This window comes from Typopeltis vanoorti, chromosome 15, assembly GCF_054136105.1.
Source record: "Typopeltis vanoorti isolate ZY-2024b chromosome 15, IOZ_Tvanoo_1.0, whole genome shotgun sequence".
Classification (NCBI taxonomy): Eukaryota; Metazoa; Arthropoda; class Arachnida; order Uropygi; family Thelyphonidae; genus Typopeltis; species Typopeltis vanoorti.
The window spans coordinates 59,515,919-59,539,068 of record NC_143563.1 but is presented as its reverse complement, the minus strand read 5'-3'; the positions used below and the strand labels follow the sequence as shown (position 1 = coordinate 59,539,068).

Genomic DNA, 23,150 nt, shown 5'->3' with positions numbered 1-23,150 from the left:
AAGCCAGCCTTTGCTAGCTGCGAATCTTGAATTGTCTTCTTTATATTTATATTTTTATGTATACTTTATATTTTGTATTTTATATTTTTATATTTTAATATTACAAAATATTTTATATTTTGGCCGTGATATTATAGGCACTTATTGAGAATTCTCTTTTGATTGCAGTCTTCCAGCCAATAATCAACAGATCTTCTATTTCAACCATTATAGCACTCTGGTTACATGCGCATTGCATACTTGCAGATGTAGATGCCACTTTACCTTGTTCGTCAGCTTTGGATAAAACAGTCCGTATTGTAGACTTGTTAAAACCAAATTCGCATTCGATCTTACTTTTACTTTCACCACGTTTAAATCTTTTAATTATATCAAGTTTTGTATCTAATGTAATTAATTACCTTCCTCTTCTTTTTTTCACTTAATGACCGGTGTGGGATTGCTCTTATTCTTCGACATGATCAATGGGCTGTAACATTCACGAAGAACGTAATTTGCAAATACGTACAACAGAACAACTGGAGCTTGTAATGCACTCACTCTTAATGCTAGCAGCGAAGTAACTGGCTGGCACTCAGCCTCGTGGCGGGATTTTCATGATTTCACCCATTGTTGTTGCAATTGCCATTGAGAATGACTTTTTAAGAAAATAGGCTTTGAAAGTTGCAATGACTCCCATGTCCATAGGTTGTAACAATGATGTTGCATTTGGTGGGGAAAATAAAACTTTCACATTCTCACACAGATCATTAAGAGAATTTGGATGACCATGAAGCTAGCAGCCTCGTGGCGTGAGCATGATTTTGCGTGGTAAATTTAAAGGCGTGTTAATCAGAACTCTTCTTGTGTATATCAAGGGATTGCCGTAATTAATTTCACCATGATAATCAAATCCGCGTTAAGCAAGGGATACCTGTACTCTACTCTCCGTTCCTCTTCTTCATTCAAGAAACTTAGTAATATCTCAAATTCAAGATCTTCAATAACATTCCTTAAATGCTGATCTCATTAGCATTCTCAAGTAAGGTGAAGCTAATGAATTTAAATGCTGTTAGCATAGTCCTGTCTTATCACCTGAAGGAAAAATCACTTCACTCCCTCTTACTTTGATAATTTTCCAATATCCTTTCAAGATCAGTTTTCCCATTTTGGACCAACTTTCTCATTCGGCTTATCCTAGGATAAACATACAGCAATAGCATCCTCAGCTTCTAAGAAAAATTGGTATTCTTTTTGTTCAAAACATTATCTCTATGCTCAACACCTAATGCTTGATAAATCTTAATGACCAACCAGAGAATAATTTTCTGACATTTGAAGTGGTGCACCCAAAACCTCCCTAAGAATTCAATTTCTTAATTGCATATAGAAAGAGGCTATTAGCTTAACAGGTAACCCCTCTCAAAGAATCCCTCTAATCATTTTCTTATAGGCACTTTGTTGCTGCATTATGCTTTTGACATGTACAATCAGAGATGTTGCTCTGATGAACTAGTCACTACATTCCACTGCTTTCCTCTAATCACATACGAACCATAACAGCCACTGGTTAACATTCATACACAGTTGAACTCTAAACATATAGAATGAGAGTCTCATCATCTTGTTTCATTCCATCTACCTCTGTTCTTTGAAACAGCCTTTCTTGTACTGTTTTCCAAATGAGTACAATCCCTAGCTTTTCAAGTAACATTGTATGATGACATTGTGTTATAGGTCTTATGGCATCTCATGGGTAGGTTTGTATTAAAAAAAAAAAAAAAAAGAACCCCCACTGAGAAGCAAATGGAAACTAGAACCGTGTGCTTGCTAGAATGGGTTTTAGGTTGACACACAGATGGTGACCCCTCCCTCAAGCAGATCCATCTCCAGTTCGGTATTTAAAAATAATAGTCAATGTCACAAGATGCAGTCCTAACTGGGTTGTGAATATGTTTCAACTTTCATTAGTGGGAGCCAGACCCAGAAGAGATACCAAGATTGAAGTAATGCAGAAGTCATATTTCCCATATACAAGTAGTCAAAAGGTGTCATACCTTATTACTAAAATACTTGGGATTAGAGGTAGATGTTGAAATTGGTTATACTTATAAAGTGCTGAGAAATTATATTCTTGGTTTTATCCTTTATCCAAGTGTAAGAAAACGAAGTTTGTGCATGAAGTAACTTCACGACTGAGCTACTTGTATATAGAAGTTGTGAAGCTACTTCACAGGCAAACTTTGGTTGTTACACATGGATAAAGGATGAAACCAAGAATATAATTTCTTGGCATCTTTAATTTATTGTGAAAAATCTTTCAACAAATATCTTACCTAATGCAGTAAAGTATTTTTAATTTTGCATCATCATCATTTCATGCAGATGTGATGAATCGAAGACCTTGGTCTGATAGATCTCTTATCTGTCTAATTGTTATTTTCTAAAGGTAACCGACATTAATTTCTTGGGGAGTCTTGTTGTAAAAATACTTGTCTCGACTAGTATTTTTACTCTATCCTTATAGCTAGCATTAAGATAAGTTGCAGTCACTACTTATTCAAGTGAAATTGTGCCTAACAGACATTAGTTAAAAGTACATCATATTATCTGTGTTATTCTACAGGTTCTCATTAATCAGTTCATTCCCTTATCAACATAGAGAATATTTATTTTTACCCTGTGCCAGTCTATGTCTAGATGATATTAAATATAACTTCAAGGAATAATTAATTAATAAGCACAATAACACTCAACTTCCTTAAGCAAAGAATCCCCTAAATTTCTCCATAAGTTTCTCTTACACAGAAGTGGCCGTGGTTAATTATTCACTCTCTTTGCTTTCGGGTTTTCCCACAAAGATCCGATTAGTTTAATGAATGGTACAGTGAAGTGAAATCAGGCAAGCATGTGAATTTGCACAATATAAAAAACATTTATTATTCTAAATTAATACAATGCAAAATATTATCTATTCTGAGAATAAAGTAACTCATTCAATGTACTTTCTCCTTAGATTAAGTTAGACAATCACAATACCATTAGAATCAATTCTATCACTCCTCTCAATTCTAAGCTGCACATATAAAGACAATATGAAACTCCAATTCAATCTCCCAGCACAATTATATGATTAGGATATAATCTTCTACTTTATTCAGAAACTATAACGTTCTTTTGGCCTTACGTAAGAAGCCTTAACATAAGACAAAACTTATTGTATACACTACACACCTCATATATCTATTGTTCAATTTAAATTCAGCACGTTAATTAGAACATCTATACTCTGTATTACAAAACTCTTAAAGGCACTTAATATTTTGCATGATATTCATATACATAAACTTCTTAATATAATACACTTAATTCAGAATTAATATCCCACTAGTATAACATATTCACAAGGAACAATCCTTTCTTAATTACCCTTTTAAAACGAATTTTCTAGGAACACATTATACCTCAAGATTAGACACAACATCCCTTATGAAAAACATAATCTCTCATTTCCACAAGATAATTAATTTTTCATCTAATGTCCTCTGGTTCTAGACATGTTCTTTAGGAACAAATTGATGCCTCGACTTCCTTTCATAATAGAGTCTGTACAAAAATCACTATTCATTCCCACAGTTAATATAGTCACAAATTGGAATCAAAATTCTCTTACTGCATTCAGATGACTTACGGAACATCTCGGTTGCTTCAATCTTCTAGGGTGATTCCTCAGAAGAAAAATGAGTGTCCCTCAACAGTCTCTTTAGTTCTGGAATACACAGCAATTTCAGGATACGTTGCTTGAGTGCTTCCTCGTTGTCAACATGGCTTTTTATCACTACAGATTTCTGGATTATTAAGCTGCAAGTCCTTGGATTTCTCGGAACGCTTCTCGGGCATCACCTACTCGGACTTAGTTTTCGGTCAAGTACAATTTCAGAAGTATCAACTTTGTGTCTTAGAGCACAATGACTCGAGCTATGAACATCAGCGATTCATCTGGGACAACACATCTCGGACGAAAGTTAGGAACAAGAGAGTGCTCCCAGGTCAGGTAATAATCTTTTATATCTTCTGTCATTCTCATTCATTGGATATGCTCACGTTTCAAAACAGCTATCGCACCATCACTCAAAAGTGCCAAATAGTACTCTGGTGGCCGAGATATTAACTTTGCGCGAAGTGCAGCGCTGTCAATACGTCTGGCAGACAATCTACACGCTGCGAACATAACTTGCAATATTCGTTACACGTGTATTGCCTTAGGCAGCTTTACTGTTAATAGGATTAAGTTCCAAACAAAGTATCTAGATCCATTGGCATTTGCTTAAGGTACAAAATTTGTCAAATAATACACATTCTTAACTTTTAAGATGTAAGTGAATTTTATAGATTTAGAGTATAACACATTATTTAATTTAACAGTATCTTTCCTGATTAACACTTTGTCTTTGGGGGAATGACAAACTTGTTAAATCGAGAATGATAAGCAATTAATTCATGAATTCGTTTATTCACGATTCAACATTACTATCATATATGACAAAACTCAACTGAGAGAAACATGACTACTATAAAACATTCATGATGCTGTAAAAAAATTAAAATAAGTAAATTGTATTTATGCATGATTTTTATCCTATTGTACGATGGATTCCAGACTATTGCAGACAAATCAGGGTTTCATGGGGAGGAGGGGGAGGAAGTGGAGATAATCCAAAGAAGCTGGGTAACCAAGATGATGAAGGGTCTGAGGAAAGACCCAAGATTTATGGGTTAGAAAAGTTTGATGGATAAGTAGAAAAGAAGGGACATGATAAAATTTATGAGTTACTAAAGCAGATCTTATTAGGCAGATGCAGAAGAACTTTTTCAATACATGGCAGGGCAGGAATGGATTGTAGACAGTGTAAAAAGGCATGAGGAAGGTTTTTTTTTTTTTTTTTTGATAGCAGTGAATGAGTGGAATGGGTTGCCACAGAAAATTGGGAATGCTTGAGTGAATTAAGGATTAGAATCAATTGTCAGAGAACTAGGGGCCATCTGTGGAAGTTGTGTAAGAGTGTGGTTAGTAGAGGTGTGTGAATCAGATTTTTTTGCATGGAGAATGCTGAGTGAGTGGAATGGATTGCCAGAATTGGTTGCGAGTTCCCTAACAGTGAATGGATTTGAGGAGAGGTATGATTTGTGTGTATAATGGTTGATTTGGGTCTCCTGTATGGAGTTTCTGGACCCCATGGAGATCCCATAAATAATAACAATATAAATAACTGTCAGTATGAGACTCCAGCAACGAGTCTTTGGATTACATAGAGATGTCCATATAATAATAATATAAAAAATGCATGCATGTATAAAAATAACATTTCAAAACAAAAATAATAAAATAAACAAATTATATTGAAAAGAGGACATGGGTGCATTTAACAATTATTCAAGAGTCAAAGACCATTACTGCATCTCTGTTATAATGCTCAACATCAAATGCAAAACCAACCGCAGAGCTGAAGGTCGATGGCAAAACTAAGCCTCCAAAGAGACAGAAGATTGGATGACAAACTGATATGCCAGGTGCTATGTAAATCCTTGCAATATGTTTGATAAACTAATTTTTTCCTTAAATCAAAGATACCAAGAAATAATATACTTGGTTTAATTAGGACAGAGCAACTCATATATAGGAACTAATGACTTCACATCACTTGCCTTAGTATCCCAAAATGCAAAGCACATGTCCTTATTGGTATCTATAATGCTATGCATTAAGATCGAAACCAGTCTTGACCTTCATTGAGGTCTTATCAGTTAGAGCCAGACCCAGAGGTGATATTATGGTTGAAGTTATGCAGAAGTCATATTTTCATATACGAGCTGCCAAAAGGTGTCGCACACTATTATTAAAATACCCTGGATTAGAGATAGCTGTTGGAAGTTTTTCCAGTTGGTTATACTATAAATTAAAGATACCAAGAAATTATATACTTGGTTTAATCCTTTATCCAAGTGTAAGCAAACAAAGTTTGCGCAAGTGAAGTCATTAGCTTCTATATATGAGTTGCCCTGTTCTGATTATATTTCAGGTGCAAACTTAGTTTGCTTACACTTGGATAAAGGATTAAACTAAGTATATAATTTCTTGGTATCTTTAATTTATAGTATAACCAAGTGGAAAAACTTCCAATCATCTTTTCCTTCAAATTTATATTTCCACATCATATATACATAATGCACAATCCACAAAATGTTAGTGTGTCATTCTTCTTAATTCATTTCTTTTTTCCCCCACAGCATTTTTATTACTTTTTTTGTGACTCCTGGCAACAGAAGGTTGTAAACCTATAGTACATTCATAAAAATTCTAGAGACCAAACATGAAACTTTTTCAAGCCCTTTTCCCTGAAAAGGGCCTGTCCTCCACTAAGCAGGACAGTGGTCTCACACCAGGCAATAAAATGAATTTCCTGCCTAAAGACAATCACAGACATTAAAGCCCATGGCAGAATTTGAATCTATAGCTTGTTGTTGAAGAGAGGATATGCTTGGCCAACCAAGCTGGCAATTTGGCAGTGCTATTAAGCTTCAACTCTATGCTACTATCAAATCAATACTGCTATTTAACCTTCAACTTAAGCAGAATATAACATTTATAATTGTTAGTGTTGAGAGATTTGCAGAGTACACAACTGAATGGAAATCAGCACTTTTTTAAACATTTTAAAATGTTGTGATTCAATATTTTCTAACTGTCAATCATTTGTGCAGATGAATTCATGAAAATGATTCATTTTTCATTAAATTTGAATGCTATCATGTAATTGTCTGACTTTCAGATTTTAAATTAAAGCCTGTAAGAGAGAGAGAGAGAACATGATTTTAATATCTACAAAAGTCAGACATATGCAATTCTGAGTGAAGGTTAGTTATACAATAAAGAGGAATGGGATGTGTGTGTCCCCCCCATTTGAAAATATCAGGTTTGTTTTCTTCCGACAAAACAGACAAAAGAACATATACACTGCCAGATTATGGACATGGGATTCATCATCCTATCACAGCATTAACTATATTTATATGAAGCTAAACTAGCTGTGTATACTGAGCTTAATTTGTTTGGAATTTCAGCAAAACCGTTAAGGCTACGATACCAGTATATTACAAATTTTGTGGGATTAAAATAGCATATTGGGATGAAAAACAAGGTTTCCAAGGGGAAATGCCAGAACCTCAGCATGAAACTGGATAACTCACCTTAAATTGAAACATCCTTAAAGACTCTTCGGTTTGTCAAATTTTTGATTTCTCAATTTTCTTTACATGCTAGACAGGATATGAACCCAGGTCTTTTCAACTGAAGGAAATTGTTGATACTACCTGAGGGAAATGACATGAATAGAATATTCATTTGAGCTAAAGCATCTACTTAAAACTGTATGAGTGAAGAAAACTGGTTGGTTAAAAAAGCTTGCATGGTGGTGGTGGGGGGGGGGGGGGCAAAGCTGGTGAGTCGTTTACAAGCTGTGGTTTGGCATAGTGTGATCATTGCTCTCTTATGCCAATAAACCATCTACCTAATATCAGTTTTGCTATTTTTTTAAAATCCCCTTCCTTTTTGAAAAATAAAATCAATTAAAATAAACCAAGAACCCCAATTTTCCAGAAACTACAACCAAACTAAGGCCTGAAACACTGGGGGGGGGGGGGGTTTACACACGCATGCAATCACACAGTCTAATCAATATATTATGACCATCCCACTTATTTCAATGTCTGTCTTGTATCACATGAAAGCCAGTGTAAACATACTGGAAGTGATGTACTATTCATTTGAAGTTGAGGATCACCATGGATAAGAGATGTGCTTTTACCAATTTTGATAAAAGCATCGCTGTAAGTTTTAAGCAGAAGGGTAGCAGTATCCATGAAACTACCAATATTTTGGGGTTTGCAGAGTAATGTAGTTAAGGTGTTCACAAGGTAGTAGGATAGCAGGGAGAACAGTCACCAGAATTTACCAAGGAATTAATGGCAGTGTTTTCAGACAACGATTCAATGTTCCCTTCTCAGTATTAGCCTCCAAAATAGATGTCTAGTCAAGAACCCATGCATGTGCTAATCAACCATATCTACATTTTTGAATTTGAGAGATATCACTGGTCTAATAAAGAGTGGAAAGAAAGTTGTCTTTTTCTTTTGGGTGAATCTTGTTTCTAGCTATGCCATGTGGGCAGTAGGTTACATGAAAACCTGTGGAGAGAAATTATCCTATCGTCATGGTGAGGCAACAATAGGCTAATGGTAATGGTATGGGAAATTTCAGGAAAACTGATACCTACAGACTGCACCATGAATGCTACAAAGTACTTTTCCACTGGGCTATCCGGTACAGCCCTTCACGATGAATGTCATCCCAGATGGCACAAATATGTTCCACCAAGATAATATGATGTGCCATATTTCCAGTATCTTTTTAAAGTGGTTCAAACATACCTTCGATATGGATGCTAAACTCACTAGATCTGAATCATGTAAAATTTGAATCTCTCAACATAAGCAGATCATTGAATCAACCCTGGTGAAATGGTAAAGTATACCTACTGCAACATTCAAAGATTTTATATAGTCTATGCTAATAACAAGAGTTAGGATAGTGGTCAAAGTATTTTAAATGGACTGTGGATGTGTGTGTTATTCAATTATTTGAACAAGTAAAACATGACCATCCAGTAATTGGTTACACTATATTATATAAATTTTGTAATAATTAAAACTTGCTTAAATTTAGAATAAATCAGAATAAATTTATTTAATAAAGTACAAATAAGAAAAGTAAACTTTACCCTCGCACTTTTCGAAATACGAGATCATTTTTTTCTTCTGGGGTGATTGCATCTCGTCTAATGCTGCTTGGAGGTACCCATCTGCGAATGGCAGCAGAGCCTACGCTAGTGGTAACTGGACGAGGAGGTTCGTCCCTATATATACATAAGCATATTTATAGACAGGCAGATGCACACAGAAAAAAACAATAATAAATTCACATAAAAAATAAATATAAATACAAAGAAAATATGATTCTTTAAAGATACTTGAAACATTAGGATTATAAAATATATACACGTTTACACAAGAATATTATTTAATTTGCCAAATATTTCAGTCTGAATATTACAGACCATCTTCAGTGGCTACATAGGAATAGTTTTAAAAAACAAGGTGGAATACGAACAATTGATCATTCACAAATAGAACGAGCTGTGTGATGTCAAATCGCTAAGTATTAAAAGAGTAAACATTTTTTTTTTTTTTTATCAGAGTCATGATTAAATTAAAGATATTAATTCAGAAATTCATGCAATAATCTTAAATAACATTACACTAATATAGGAAATTTAAAAAAAATAAAAAATAAAATAAAATTAATGTGTTATCCTGATTAAACTTTCCCAAATTTTTGATATATATATACAGTCATTACGATTCAAGTTAGGATGTTGAAGTAAGGCCTCCACAATTTCTTTAAATAAATGTTCAAATTTATAGCGACATCTGTGTAGGAGGTGAGTCTTGGACTAAAGGATGTCATGGCTTGCTTCTATTCCATGCTGAGCTAATCCAGGTTTCTTGGGTTTGTTGTGTTGCATCTTTAGAAGAAGGAAAATGGGTGGATAATTTGTTAATAGGTGTATAAGTGGCTGTTAAATCATATTTCTTCAGAATTCTTGAAATTGGTTCTGAAATCCCAGAAATGTAAGGAATTGGAACTCGCCATATTGAATCTTTGCTGTTTTGTGTTGGATTGTAAGAATCGAAAAGATGTTGTGTAGTCTTGAATATTAAACTGGACACTCTATAGAAAAAAGAATTGAAGAGCATCAATCATCCATTCAACACAACAAACCCGAGAAATCTGGATTAGCACAGCACGGAATAGAAACAAGCCACAACATCCTTTGGTCCAAGACTCTCCTCCTACACAGATGTCGCTATAAATTTGAACGTTTATTTAAAGAAAGTGTGGAGGCCTTACTTCAACGTCCTAACTTGAATCGTAATGACTATATATCTGTATCAAAAATTTGGGAAAGTTTAATCAGGATAACACATTATTTTTTTTTTAAATTTTCTATATTAGTCTCATGTTATTTAAGATTATTACATGAATTTCTGAATTAATATCTTTAATTTAATCATGACTGATAAAAAAATGTTTACTCTTTTAATAATTAGCGATATGACATCACGCGCTCGTTCTATTTGTGAATGATCAATTGTTCATATTACACCTTGTTTTTTAAAACTATTCCTAGGTAGCCACTGAAAATGGTCTGTAATATTCAAACTGAAATATTTGGCAAATTAAATAATATTCTTGTGTAAACATGTATATATTTTACAAAGAAAATAACTTGTGATAAACAGTTACAATTTAATTACCGTTTCATTCAAGCAGCTTTTTCATTTTATGAGTTTTTTTTTTTTATTTATGCGACTTCAAATGACAAAAAGTTGTGAATCTATAGAACATCAATAACACAAGGGAGCTGATTTAATTAAAGGGAAGAAAGAAAATAAAATAGGTTATCTTGAATCTTGACTCTTCTGATACAAATTTTGAAAACCTGAAAATGGCATATTTCAGCCAACTCCCCTCCCAAATAGTTTGTTTTTAGATGTTTTTAAAGATATTTACTGAATGACATCAAAATTCTTAATGAATATGCTAAAAACAAGACAGTGCCATAATTCCATGTTTTTTGGTTCTTAATTAGGTTTTAATGGATAATCAAAAACCATTAAACCCACCCTTGATACTTATAATGTACTGTTATATTTTATGTTAATTATTATGTCGATTAATTTATTTTTATCAAATTATGTCGATGTCAGCTGATTCGCATTTGCATTAATTCTACTCTTTTTCCACTATCTTTCCTATGTGTACTTCTAACTCTCTGCCGGTTAATTTACTCCCCACTTGGGATTGCTTATATTTCCTACAAGTATTAGCGCTGTTAGTGAAAAGGCCTCTAGAATAGGCAACTCATGGTTACAGTTAACTATTTCCGAAGCAATATAATTCAGGGAAAATTTATTTGTTTTTCAACTGTGCTACCCTGAATTAATGTTATAGCACGGGAATAATGGTTATAACACTTATAGAAGAGATCACTTTCTAAAATATAATACCTTAAATAGTCAGTCGTGGCAATTTCTCTAATTTAAGCACACAGGTTCAGTTATTTTTGTGAGACAGTAGTGCATTAGTCAAAGATCAGGCTATAGTTTTAAACAAACATAACATGTTTATTTTACCTTAAGCACTATACAATATGATACACATTAAACAATTTCTCTCTAATACCTATTTTTAAATTTAACTCATAATCTTACAATTTAGACCTGCAATTCACAATGCTTGAATAACTTGCTTAACAAAATCTAGGCAATTACAATCAATATCACTGGCTAACATTCTTCTCAATAAATATACTACTTATTTTTCAGCCTCGGTTACTTCTTATAGCGACTTATACAATTATTTTAACAAAGCTGCGTTCAGCAGGCATATAATTCTTAATCACTATCTCAGCGTTAATATATTAGAATCTACTCACAAATTCATAGAAACATATACAGTCCTGCCAGTCTTGAAGATTTTTGTGGCAGTTCTGCTGACTGCTTTCCTTGGTCCTATATCCTAGCCTTTACTGAATGGATTTTGGCAGTCATCCTGGTGTAGTCCTCATCCAGGATTTGTAGCATAGCTCACCGTCAGTTTTGGACCTATTGTTGAAGCCGCATATCTTGATGCACGTGGCACGTTCTGCTACTGAAAATACATCTTTGTAGAATGATCTTCCTCTCCTGGGCTTTCTCCCCGTGCCTAGGGGTCACAATCTGGCTAACTACAGCAAAACAAAAAAAAAAAAAAATCCAGAACTCCTGCTCCAGGTTCTCAAGACCTCTTTTATATGATTCAGAAGCTCCTTGTTTTTAGGTTCAGAGATCCCCCAAAATCTTCTGTAAATAACTGATATCACTGTTGTCTTGACCTTCAGATTTGGCGGCAAAATTCTCTATATCTGAAATGACCTTCAATACCTTTGTTCACTTTTAAGTAGCCAACATAAGCTTGTCTAATCCCCTTAACTTAATTCTCGTAGACAGGCTTATACGTTGGTTATGCATTATTAAAACACTTAAGGAATAGAACAACGTAGTTAAGGATATAAATTAAATTAAACTTTAATAAATATTTTCCGATATTTCGGCAATGTCACATTGCCATTTTCTAAAGGAACTTACAAAAAAGTTACGTGCACGTAGGCACTACAACACAGAAACTGGGAAAGAAGAGATGAAGCTATTGTTCTCCTAACAGTCCTGATGGTGCCCTCTAGCGGGCTAAGTAGGTGTTCTTGGCCGTTGGGCTGAAGGTCTGCAGATGTAGGCCTACCAAATTTGGGGCAGTCGCATACAACCAAATTTGTTGAGGTTTGGAGAATTTCTTAGGGCTGAGGCTGATTCCATAAAGTCTTTCAAATTTGTATTTGCTACGGTGTATCACTGTAGCTTTCTTCCACCGTATTCTGTGGCGTGTATCCAGAGCATGGTCCGCAAGCCCAGAATGACTGTATTTGTGAAAACTGATGTAGTCCTTGTGTTCCAAAATTCTGATATTCGCTGTCCTGCCTGTTTGGCCAAAGTAAGACAGTTTAACCCCTTAACTTAAGGAATTACTTTTAACATTCTGTTACATGAAACCAACAAAATGCACAATATTAACCTTTACAATATTTTCATAATTTGTGAACAATTTCCATATCATTCTTTTTGTTAGTTAGCTTTACAGGTTGACAATCAGCACTTCTTTAAAATAGAGATTTATGACCTCTGTAAAAATCGATGTTGGTAAATCTTTATATAAAATTTCACCGCATCGAATTTTACAGTACTAAATATCTTTCATAGATGAAATTCATAAAAAATAAAAATAAATACAAAGAAAATAACTGATGATAAACAGTTACAATTTAATTACTGTTTCATTCGAGTAGCTTTTTTTTTATTTTCCAATTAAGTTTCTTATAAGTTTTTTTTATGCGACTTCAAATAACAAAAAATTGTGAATTTATAGAACATCAATAATGCAAGTGGGCTGATTTAATTTTTTTTTTTTTTGTTATTTATTATTTTACATAATCCAGAAACACCTGCTGTAGATATACCAATTATGACTTTTTTTGTAATTTTTCTGTTCCTTGTGTTTTCTTTTGATTTTTCTTCCTAAATTATTTTTAGTTGTAGACAAACACAAATTTACTCAGTCAAGGCAATAAAAGTCTTTAGTTGCCATTTTTGGAAAAATGTCTCTTAGTCTAAACTTTTTCCATGACTACTTTGATTGTCTTTAACATGCTTTTTATGAACTGAATCTTTTGTTTTCTAATTCCATATCTAAATTGATGGAACAAGAGCCATTCAAGGGATGGTTTCTCATCAGATATCTTTAATAAGTTTGCAGTGCTTAGTAATCTACTATAATATTCAAGAACAGTTCTTTTCTCCCATGAATACATTGATATATCTTCTGAATATCTTCACTAACCTATCTTGCTTTTGCATATTGTGCAGTTAATAGTTTCTTGAATGTATCATATAGTCATTAGTACTCATCAGCAATAGAAATAAGTATTTGCTTTTCCCTGTCAATCTAATTAGTAACAATTGATTATTTGTCCACCTTCCAATATCTGCCTTTTTCCTGCTTGCTCAAAGAACAATTCTACTTTTCATCACAAAAAGGGATTTTGAATGTTGGATTTACCAATTTCAAAAAGTCTTCATCTTTAATAAACTGATTCTTCAGGTGAGATTTTACTAGCTGTAGCCATTTCTTTTTCTTAAACTGGACATATTTTTCTTTTAGTTATTACTACCTTTTTCATTGGCACCTTTCCAGTACTGAGCCGAGGCTTAAATTAAACAGTGGTCAGAGAACTGATAATTCCCTTGCACGTTCTTATAATAAATGCACAGGTTGGAAAGGTGAAGTGAACATAACTATTGTTAGTTTTATTTTAAGTAAATTGTTCTACACTTGAATGAGCTTAGAGTATCTATTTCAACTATTTTAACAAAGAAAGATGTTTTTCAGCCACAATAAATTGTCAAAAATATTCAAGATTTTTCAAATTATAATCAATATATGCTGTGATCCAATGAAGATAAAACAAAAATCTAGATCAAGGCTTCTTAAACTTTTTCCACTCTCAATCCCTTTTCGTCCGAAAAACTTTTACACGACCCCAGGTATATAGGTATATAAATCAAACATTTACTGATAATAAATCATAAAGAAATTTATTTTAAAACAATTCTTTGTTATGCATATAAATTTTACTATTTATTAAAGATGAAAGCAAATTTGCATACAAATGAGATGGATGTGATGGTTTATTTTTACATAAAGAATTAAATCTTGGCTAAATATTTGATACTGCAGGACATAGAGCATCTTCAACATTTTTCTGAGTCGATCGATATTTTGATTTTATGATCGTCGATGCTTCACATAAATACGTAGTTCAAAATGGCAGAATTATATTTAGGGCCATTTCAGAAATTGTTGGAAATTCTGTCCTAATCCCAAGCCAAAATTCATTTAACGATTCTTTAGGAAACTCAAGTTTTAAACCTTTGTCGTTTGGTAACTCAGCAAATTCTTCTTGAAATTTTAATGGCAGATGACTGACGTTTTTGATTTCAACTGTGTATGGTTTATGAACCCAGCTTAGTTTTTTAGAATCAAAATTTAAACGGAAGTATTTCTGAAACTGTCTCCAGGTACTTCAGATGATCAATTATAACTCTTACAATTAAATCTTTGGGAAGGTTATTTTCAATTATAAAATCATCTGTAGCTGTAAACATTTCTAAAGAACCATTTTCCAGCCTATTCTTCAATATGTTAACTTTTTTAGTACAACTTTCAATTTTATCTTTTAACATAAATGCTAAAATTTTTTCCTTGAAGCGACATGTTTAAATCACTGAGTTTTTCCGAAAATATCCGACAAATAACAGTTTTGAAAGCCATAAGTCATTATGAAAAAAATTAACAAAATCGGATTCTGCTCAGTCAAAAATATAACAACTTCATCTTTCAATTTCAATTAAACTTTGCCCTCTTGAGAGCCACCTTATCTCTGCATGTAGTAATAAGCTTTTGTAATCCGAGTCCATGTCTTTGCAAAGGTTTGAAAACAAATGACTGTTAAGGGCACTGATTTAATGAAGTTAATGATTTTGATAGTATCGCGAAACACAACATCTAACTCTGGTGATATTTTTTTGGGCTACGAGTTCCTCCCGATGGATCATGCAATCTATTTCATCTATCATGTTCATTGCCAGTAGCTTTAACTTTTGCTACAAATCCAACATTCTTGCCCATCATTACTTCAGCACCGTCTATACAGACTCCAATGCAATTTTTCAATTGTAAAACCTTCATTTGTGAAAAATTCATTGACTTTAAGATATATATCTTCGCCTCGTGTGCCCTTTCAAAGGCCAACAAAACAATAATTCCTCATGTATGCTTCCTTCATACATACACATATCTTACATAAAGTAACAACTGTGCCATGTTAGAAATAGTCAGTTGATTCATCTAACTGAATTGCAAACTTTGGGCTGCCCTTAAGCCTGGTAATAAACTGCTGGAATTGCTCATTACTAATTTCAGTAATTCTTTTGGAAATTCTTTTATCATTCGATAAAAGAATTTTATGAATTTCATTCCCTTATATTTTCCCATGAACAATTTCTGACATTTTAATAGCAGCAGGTAACACGAGATCTTCTCCTATCGTGTAGGGCTTTTTAGTTTTTGCAAATAATTAAGAAGTTTTGTAAGATGCAAGTAAATACTTTTCATTGACAGTAACAAATTTCTCAAAACATTGTTTTTCTTTATTTGAAGATTTTAAAAGTAGTTTAAAATATTCCTTTAGTTTATTGCAGTACGCTCATGCTTGGTATTAAGATATCGTTTTAGTTTGGCTGGTTTCATGCTCTCTGCAGCCAAAACTTCATTACAAATTAAGCAAAGAGATTTTTCCATACCATAATGATTATTGAAACTGTATTGAAAAAATGATTTGACATATTTCCCACGATGAGTCTACTGACTCCATGGAGATACCCGTAATAATAATAATAATAATATTTTCTTTTTCTTGTCAAAGACTGCTGTATTATCATCAGCAGTGTTCTGTCTAAATTCAGTCTATTTTTACGTGTTCTGTCTAATTTCAGCCACTTATCCATTAACGAAAAAAATTTTTCGGTTTATGATGGTAGGAAAATATTAAAAGTCTTTATTTTCCATAATTAAACTATTATGTTTCTATAAGAGCAGAAAACTTTGTAAAAACACTGCAATTCATAACACACAATAGTTCCGAATCTGAGCTAAGGTGTTTCTGGCAGCATTTGTTGGCATTACGTAGCATGACAGCATACGCAGTGCAAAGTGCACGTTGTGTGTGTTCAGAACCAATTTTTCGTCACCCCCACATTCAGTTACATGATTCCATATGGAGTCAGACCCACAGTTAAGACGCTTTTGATCTAGATGAACAGATGCATCATATTTGATGAATTATTAAGATAAATGGAAAAGTAAATGAATAAAATGACAAAGGAAAGGATTAATTCTAAACACATAAAACATAACTCCAGCAACAGTGCATAGTTAAAAGACTGTTACACATCTGCACTCAATATGGTGGATCTTTCGAAAATGACTGTGAAGGTGAAACATGCTGCAAATGGAGATGCAACTTACATTATTCAGACAAATGACAGACATATCTACATTTATCAGAGATCAACTAGAGATAGAGAACACATGTACTTTAGTCAGAAGGATAACATACCTTTAAGTCTCAGCTCTGAGTTAGTCCCAAGGGGATAGAAAAGGGGGAAAATAAGCATACCGGACAAAAAAAAAAGTATGGAATGCTGATTGAAACATGTACATAATTTTAAAGTTGATGAATGTAAAGAGTCATACATAAGTAGAGTAAAAGTGCTTTAATATGATTATGGATGTGAGGTGTTGAATGCATCTGTACCATTCTGTATGCTCTTTTATAGGTACAATGGGTCGTAAAAAAAAAAGTGACCTTACCGAGTAGCAAAAGGATGCCATTGTTTTTGGCCGAGAACATAAACATTCCTTGCAAGAGGTGGAGAAGTTTGTTGGAGTGCCTGAATCCACAGTCATTAGTGTCCCTCTATAGTGGAAGATGTATGGAAGCTATCACCGTAGGTGGAGCAGCTGTGGTAAAAGCTCTATGATAAATTAGGAATGACTAGCAACAGCTGAACATTTCCAGATTAATCAAGAACTGTTTCAACAGTACAGTGCTGGACCCAGCAAACCAGTTTCAAAATGAACACTAGAGAGAGAAATGCATGGGTTAGGCATTTTCAGTTGTGTTGCCCAGATACATCCTAAGTTAACTGTCCAGAAGAAAAATCACCTCACTTGTGCAAAACAACATCATTACTGGACCATTGACCAGTGGAGGTGAATAATATGGTCCAACAAATGCAGATTCTGCTTTTATTCTAATGATAGCCACTCCAGGATCATGCAGAAGGCAGAAAAGCATTTAACCCTGAATGTGTCCAAAGAGCTGTGCAAAACAGAGGTGGCAGTGTCATGTTTGAGTCTGTATTTCAAGTGCTGGAGTTGGCCCATTCATTGAGGTGTCGAATCACACGAAATCCATTGATTATCTGACACTTTTAAATAATGAAGTATTGCCATTTGTTCAGTTTTTGAACAAGGAGCACACAGTGGATCCTGAGTTTACAGATGATAACTCTCATGTTAATCAAGCTAGAATTGTACAGGACTATTTTGCAGAACATGAGAAAGACGTTTCACATCTCAACTGGCCAGCCAATTCACACAATTTGAATGTTATTAAAAAAAAATCTGGGAGATGTTAGAAAGGGCCATAAAAAAGAAACATCAACAACCTGCAAATTTGGCAGAATTAAGATATCTTTTAAGCACGGGGTGGAATAAACTTGATATGCATGTGATAATGAGTCATATTGACAGCATGCTAAAAAAATCCAAGCTGTAATTAAAACAGGTGATGATCTAACTCAACATTAAGGAATAAAGTTTGCATTCCATAATTTTTTGTCCAGTGTGTTTAGTTCTAATGCATAAAGGAGACTCTAAGACTGATGTTGCAAATTACTGCCAATCAGCATATCAGTTGTTGTCAAGATACTGGAGAAGTTAGTTAAGAGCAAATTACATGCATGGATAAACAAAATGGGATACAGTATGAGGGGGGGGGGGCACATGGTTTAGTGAAGTGTAGTTGTGCATCATGGCTCATGTTTGATAACACAGTGACAGCCGAGTCGGATAAAGGTGATGGGTTTACAGTGATACTGAACTTTTCAAACGACTTTGACAGGATATTACATGGAATTCTAATCAATAAACTGCAGCACATGAGTTGGTGAGGTGGATAAAAAGGTAGTTGATAAATAATTATCAGAGTAGTTTTTTCAGGATAGAGTCCCAAGAAGGCCTGTGACTAGTGGTGTGCCACAGGGCTTGGTCTGCTACAGTTTAATTTGTACATTAATGATATAGGAAGGGATCTGAGAGGAACTGTTCTGTTGTTTGCCGATGATGCAAAATTGAGTAGAGCAATAGTTAATACAAACACAAAATGATAAAATTTTGCATAATGATTTGGATAGACTGAGAGTCTGGGCAAAGGAAAATGGATATCAGTTTAATGTGGCAAAGTAAAGTTATGCATTTTGAGGTTAAAAGATTACCAGCTATACATACAACACTGACAGAACTGTACTCCAGAAAAAAGTGGCTGAAGCAGCTCATCAGATTACTTGGTTACTGAAAAATACTTTCATGAGTAGAGACAAAAGGTTATTATTCCTCTTTATCAAGCCTTGATAAGACATCCCATCTGGACAACTATATGCAGTTGTCTAGATGCAGTGTTGATAAAGGTGGATTACAGGTTGGCTGACAGGCAGAAAAGGAGTGATATGATTGAGACATAGAAATTACTGAAGGGTTGTTACAAGATTAATATAGAGAAAATTTTTCCGAACAGGTCTGGTGGCGAGAACTAGGGGCCATCCTTGGAAACTGAGCAAGAGTGTAGTTATAGAACAAGATTTTTTTTTTTTTTTTTTTTTTTTTTTTTTTTTTTTTTTTACTTGAAGAGTGGTGAATGAGTTCAAAGCAAAATATGATAGATACTGTGCAAATGTTTGCTAGTGCTTGAAATGATGTTTAGGGCCTCCCTTGATGAGTCTAAGGACTCCATGGAGTAGCCCATAATAATAATTGAGGGTTCAGATCATTTCGTCAATTAGTAATTGGATATAACTACAATAGTTCTGTTTAGCACAATGAATAAAATATTAAGGAGATTTGAGAGTAATTAACTATCACTTAATCAATTCAAATATGGAATCACATAAGAGATAATTCACTATTTCAGAATAACATAAGGGATAATTCACTTACTTCGCCTCCCCAAACACACAAAGGCAAAGCACCACTATTCCTATTCTCTACATTTGGGATAGATCTGAAAAGATAGCTAGTACTAATAAAATATAACCTTCCCACTACATTCGAACCAGCAACTGTAATCCAGTCTCCTAAACTCCATCCTTTAGCACATCCTGGAATATAAAGTGCCCTGTAATTTAGCTGCTATGGACAGACAGCGGGATCCCTTAATCATCTGCCTCAGAACACAAGAAATACATCTGCTATCATTATGGCAAGGCAGCACCAGCAGACCATTTAGATATCCCTTCAGACAGGATTTGATAGAAAACGAATGTGCTATACAGAAGTCAGTACAAGTCAGACTATTTTTTAGAGTCAGCAATAGCTATTAAACATTCCACTAGCCATAACACGTAAGGAAGCAATAATGTGCCAAAAGTTTGGAAGAGAGTCATCTTAAATTCAACAACTGTAATAACTTTGGCTATAAACATTACAACATTAGATGGTGCCAACTTAGGACTTTTTTTTTATTTCTTTCTCCATTATAATTTCAACTGTCATATTTGCTGACTATAACCAGTGGTGAGCTATGAAAATTTTAATATCGCAAGGACTCGCATCATCAAGCAAAAAAAAGCCGTATTTCAAACAAAAACGTTTATTAATATAGCTTGTGTACAAATTCCAATCAAAAAGTATGAGATGACAATCAACCTCTAAAGGCTATCATTTTTAAACAAATATTTCATGATCTAAACATGAAATATTTGCACACAATCAACTGTGTTAATTTATCTTACATAAGAAAAACATTTTTTAACTATCAAAATATAATAAGAATGAAATCTTTTATAATCTTTTATAAAAGATTTGATTGACTACTGGTTTTACCATATGATTGGCTACCAGAAAGGAGAATGGTAAAGATAGCCATGTGCTTATTTTATTTTCAAACTTGGGCGCATTCGTTATAGAGGAGTTGAAACAATAATTCCAAATAATCTATACACTGCTGAATAGAATAGACTAATTTTTGTAAGGTTACCGTATGAGTTTGTCGCTTAACATGTTTCAAAAAAAAATTTTTTTTTTTTTTGAAAAATAAAAAAAGTAAACAAGAACAAGGGGCTTGCAAATTTGAGAAAAATTTAACAAAGTGCCCCCATGAGCCCCTTATATCTCACCACTGACTATAACCAGTTTTGCTCTGAAGATGCACATTTGAAATGTGCAGCAAAATACAGGGTGTTTCAAAAGGAGCATACAAGAAAGTGCTCTGTCTTGTGGGAAATGTAAGCGTCCATTATAGTCATTATCTTCTAATTGTGGTATTAGGTGTCCTTAGGCGTCCAGATACACACCACCATTAACAGTAAGCTCTGGGGGGGGGGGGGGGGAATAAAAAATCCATACACTTTCTTCTTGCTTATGCCGCAAAAAACGTTAGCCTTTGGGGGTGCCACCCACATGTTCTACGATCACATGTGGATTTTCACTTCTCCAAATTCTGCAGTTGTGTTTACTTACCCACTTATGTGAAAGTGCACTTGTCACTGAAAACAACTGTGTCCAAAATGTACTTGTTTTGTTCTATCCTTCTGATCATTTCCATACATAAATCCTGTCATATCTTCTCATCTTTCTTCAAATGTTGTATGACGGCAAATTTGTAGTGCCTAAAATAAAGACACTGTCGTAAAACATGCCACACAGTTACATGTGCAATTCCAATTTGATGAGATGCCATCTGGTTGACTTTCCATGGCTTCTCTGGAAACTTTCCTGAACTTTTCCACAACAGCTTCAGCAGCACACGCACTTCCTATTAACCTTGGATGATGCACAGAACAGCCTGTTTCCACAAAATTCTTGTGCACGTGTAGATAGTGCATCTACTAGGAGGTTCTCTGCCGTATTGTGTGCAGAAATTCCCCTGAACTTGTGTTGCAGACTTCATTTTCTCACCATCAAAAGTCCCCATTTTCAAATGCGGACTTTTGAGGGGGATGTATCATGCTATCTAGTGTTGTCATTCGATAATAAAGTTAGGTGATCAAAAATTTATGTATTTCACTACTTTATGACACTTGCTCAGCTTTTGTACATCTTCCCAATTATTCTCTGTTCTCCTGCAAAGTTGTATACACCCTTGTGGAACACCCTGTATAAGCAAGTCAATAAAGATAGCCAATCTTTATATACTTAATGTTTTTTGTGTTGTAATACTGTAAAAAAAAAGTTATACATCAGGAAGATGCAGATTAAAGGGCAAATCCAGAGCTACTGTGGTAGTATTTTTAGTTCAATTGTAGCATAACAATCTTTCACTTTAAAACAATATTTCTTGCATCTAGTTTAGTAAGTAATACTAAACAAAACTAAGGGACATTGCTCTCTTCAACTGGAAAATATCTGAATTTGATTCTTGTCATGACATGAGAAATCCTTATATGGGCTTTTTCAAATGAAGGCGAGTTAACCAATCTCATATGTAGGTAACAGAGTTTTTCGCACAAAACCCTTGGTGTTTCATTCTGCATGCAGACAAACTGGCCATGAATACAAATGCAATTTACATAAAATAAAATACTGTTGGTGGTGGTAGAATGCATTATATCGATGGCTGTAGAATTAACCTATAACCAATTGGTGCTGCATGTGAGGACAAGATTAACGGGAAAGTGGGAACAGATAGAGAGAGAGAGATGTTCAGATCACAAGTGTAAACTAAAATCAGACTGTGCTAAACAAATCAGAGAGATCACTCCAGTACACAAAATGGCTGAGAAAACAGCATTCTGTAGAAAGGTAACATGGACAAGTTTATGGTTTAAATTAATGAATAGTATTCTGTTGATTAGGTTGACAATTTGCATTGGATCACTTAATAGTAAATGCCTCTGTGTTTCTCTCAGCCTGACCAATGGAAACTGAGAAGATAGAAATTACACTGAGTTGCTGATAATACTATCTTAAAAAAAAAAAAAATGATGACCTCACTGTTTGAATATCTGGAGTGCAAAAATTCAATCTTCAGAGACAAAGATAAGTATGATAATTTGAATGAAATCGGTAGTCATTAAATAGGTCTAGCAACATTTTGCATCCAAGCTTGTAATGATCAGCTTGCCCAGAATGCTATCAAAACAACTGTAATCATCATGTGGGAAATCATTATCAAGGGACGTGGGAATTCTTTCTTTTTTTTTTTTTTGCAAGATTGACAATGATTTCATGACATTATAACAGCAGACCACTGCAAATTAAAATCGATAGCTAAAAAACCATGATTTAAGGTAATGTTTTCATTAACATACAATTATATTTATAACCAGCCTCGTATGTGTACATTTATGTATTTCTCTAATTACTAATGACAGAAAAAATTCCAGGATTCAGCATTTAAGGACACAATAAAATACCACAAAAGCACCAACAAAATGATCTTTAAGTTAGTTGCATTATACATTTCTAATGAGAAATTAGAACAAAAGCAGAAACTGAAATGCTATGGCTTGATAAAAACAAAGGGACTTTTTTTATCCGACCTCTAAAACAATGACCCTTCAAA

General features: G+C 34.0%; 1 protein-coding gene across 1 annotated transcript in view; it reads right to left on the bottom strand.

Annotated features, from left to right (window-relative positions):
* Window positions 1-8,947, bottom strand: part of NAT1 (N-acetyltransferase 1) — a 297,904-nt gene extending 288,957 nt beyond the window's left edge. The window contains exon 1 of the mRNA XM_090404548.1: window positions 8,817-8,947. The gene's annotated coding sequence lies outside the window, so the exon portion shown is untranslated. The remainder of the gene's footprint in view (window positions 1-8,816) is intronic.
* Window positions 8,948-23,150: the final 14,203 nt, after the last annotated feature.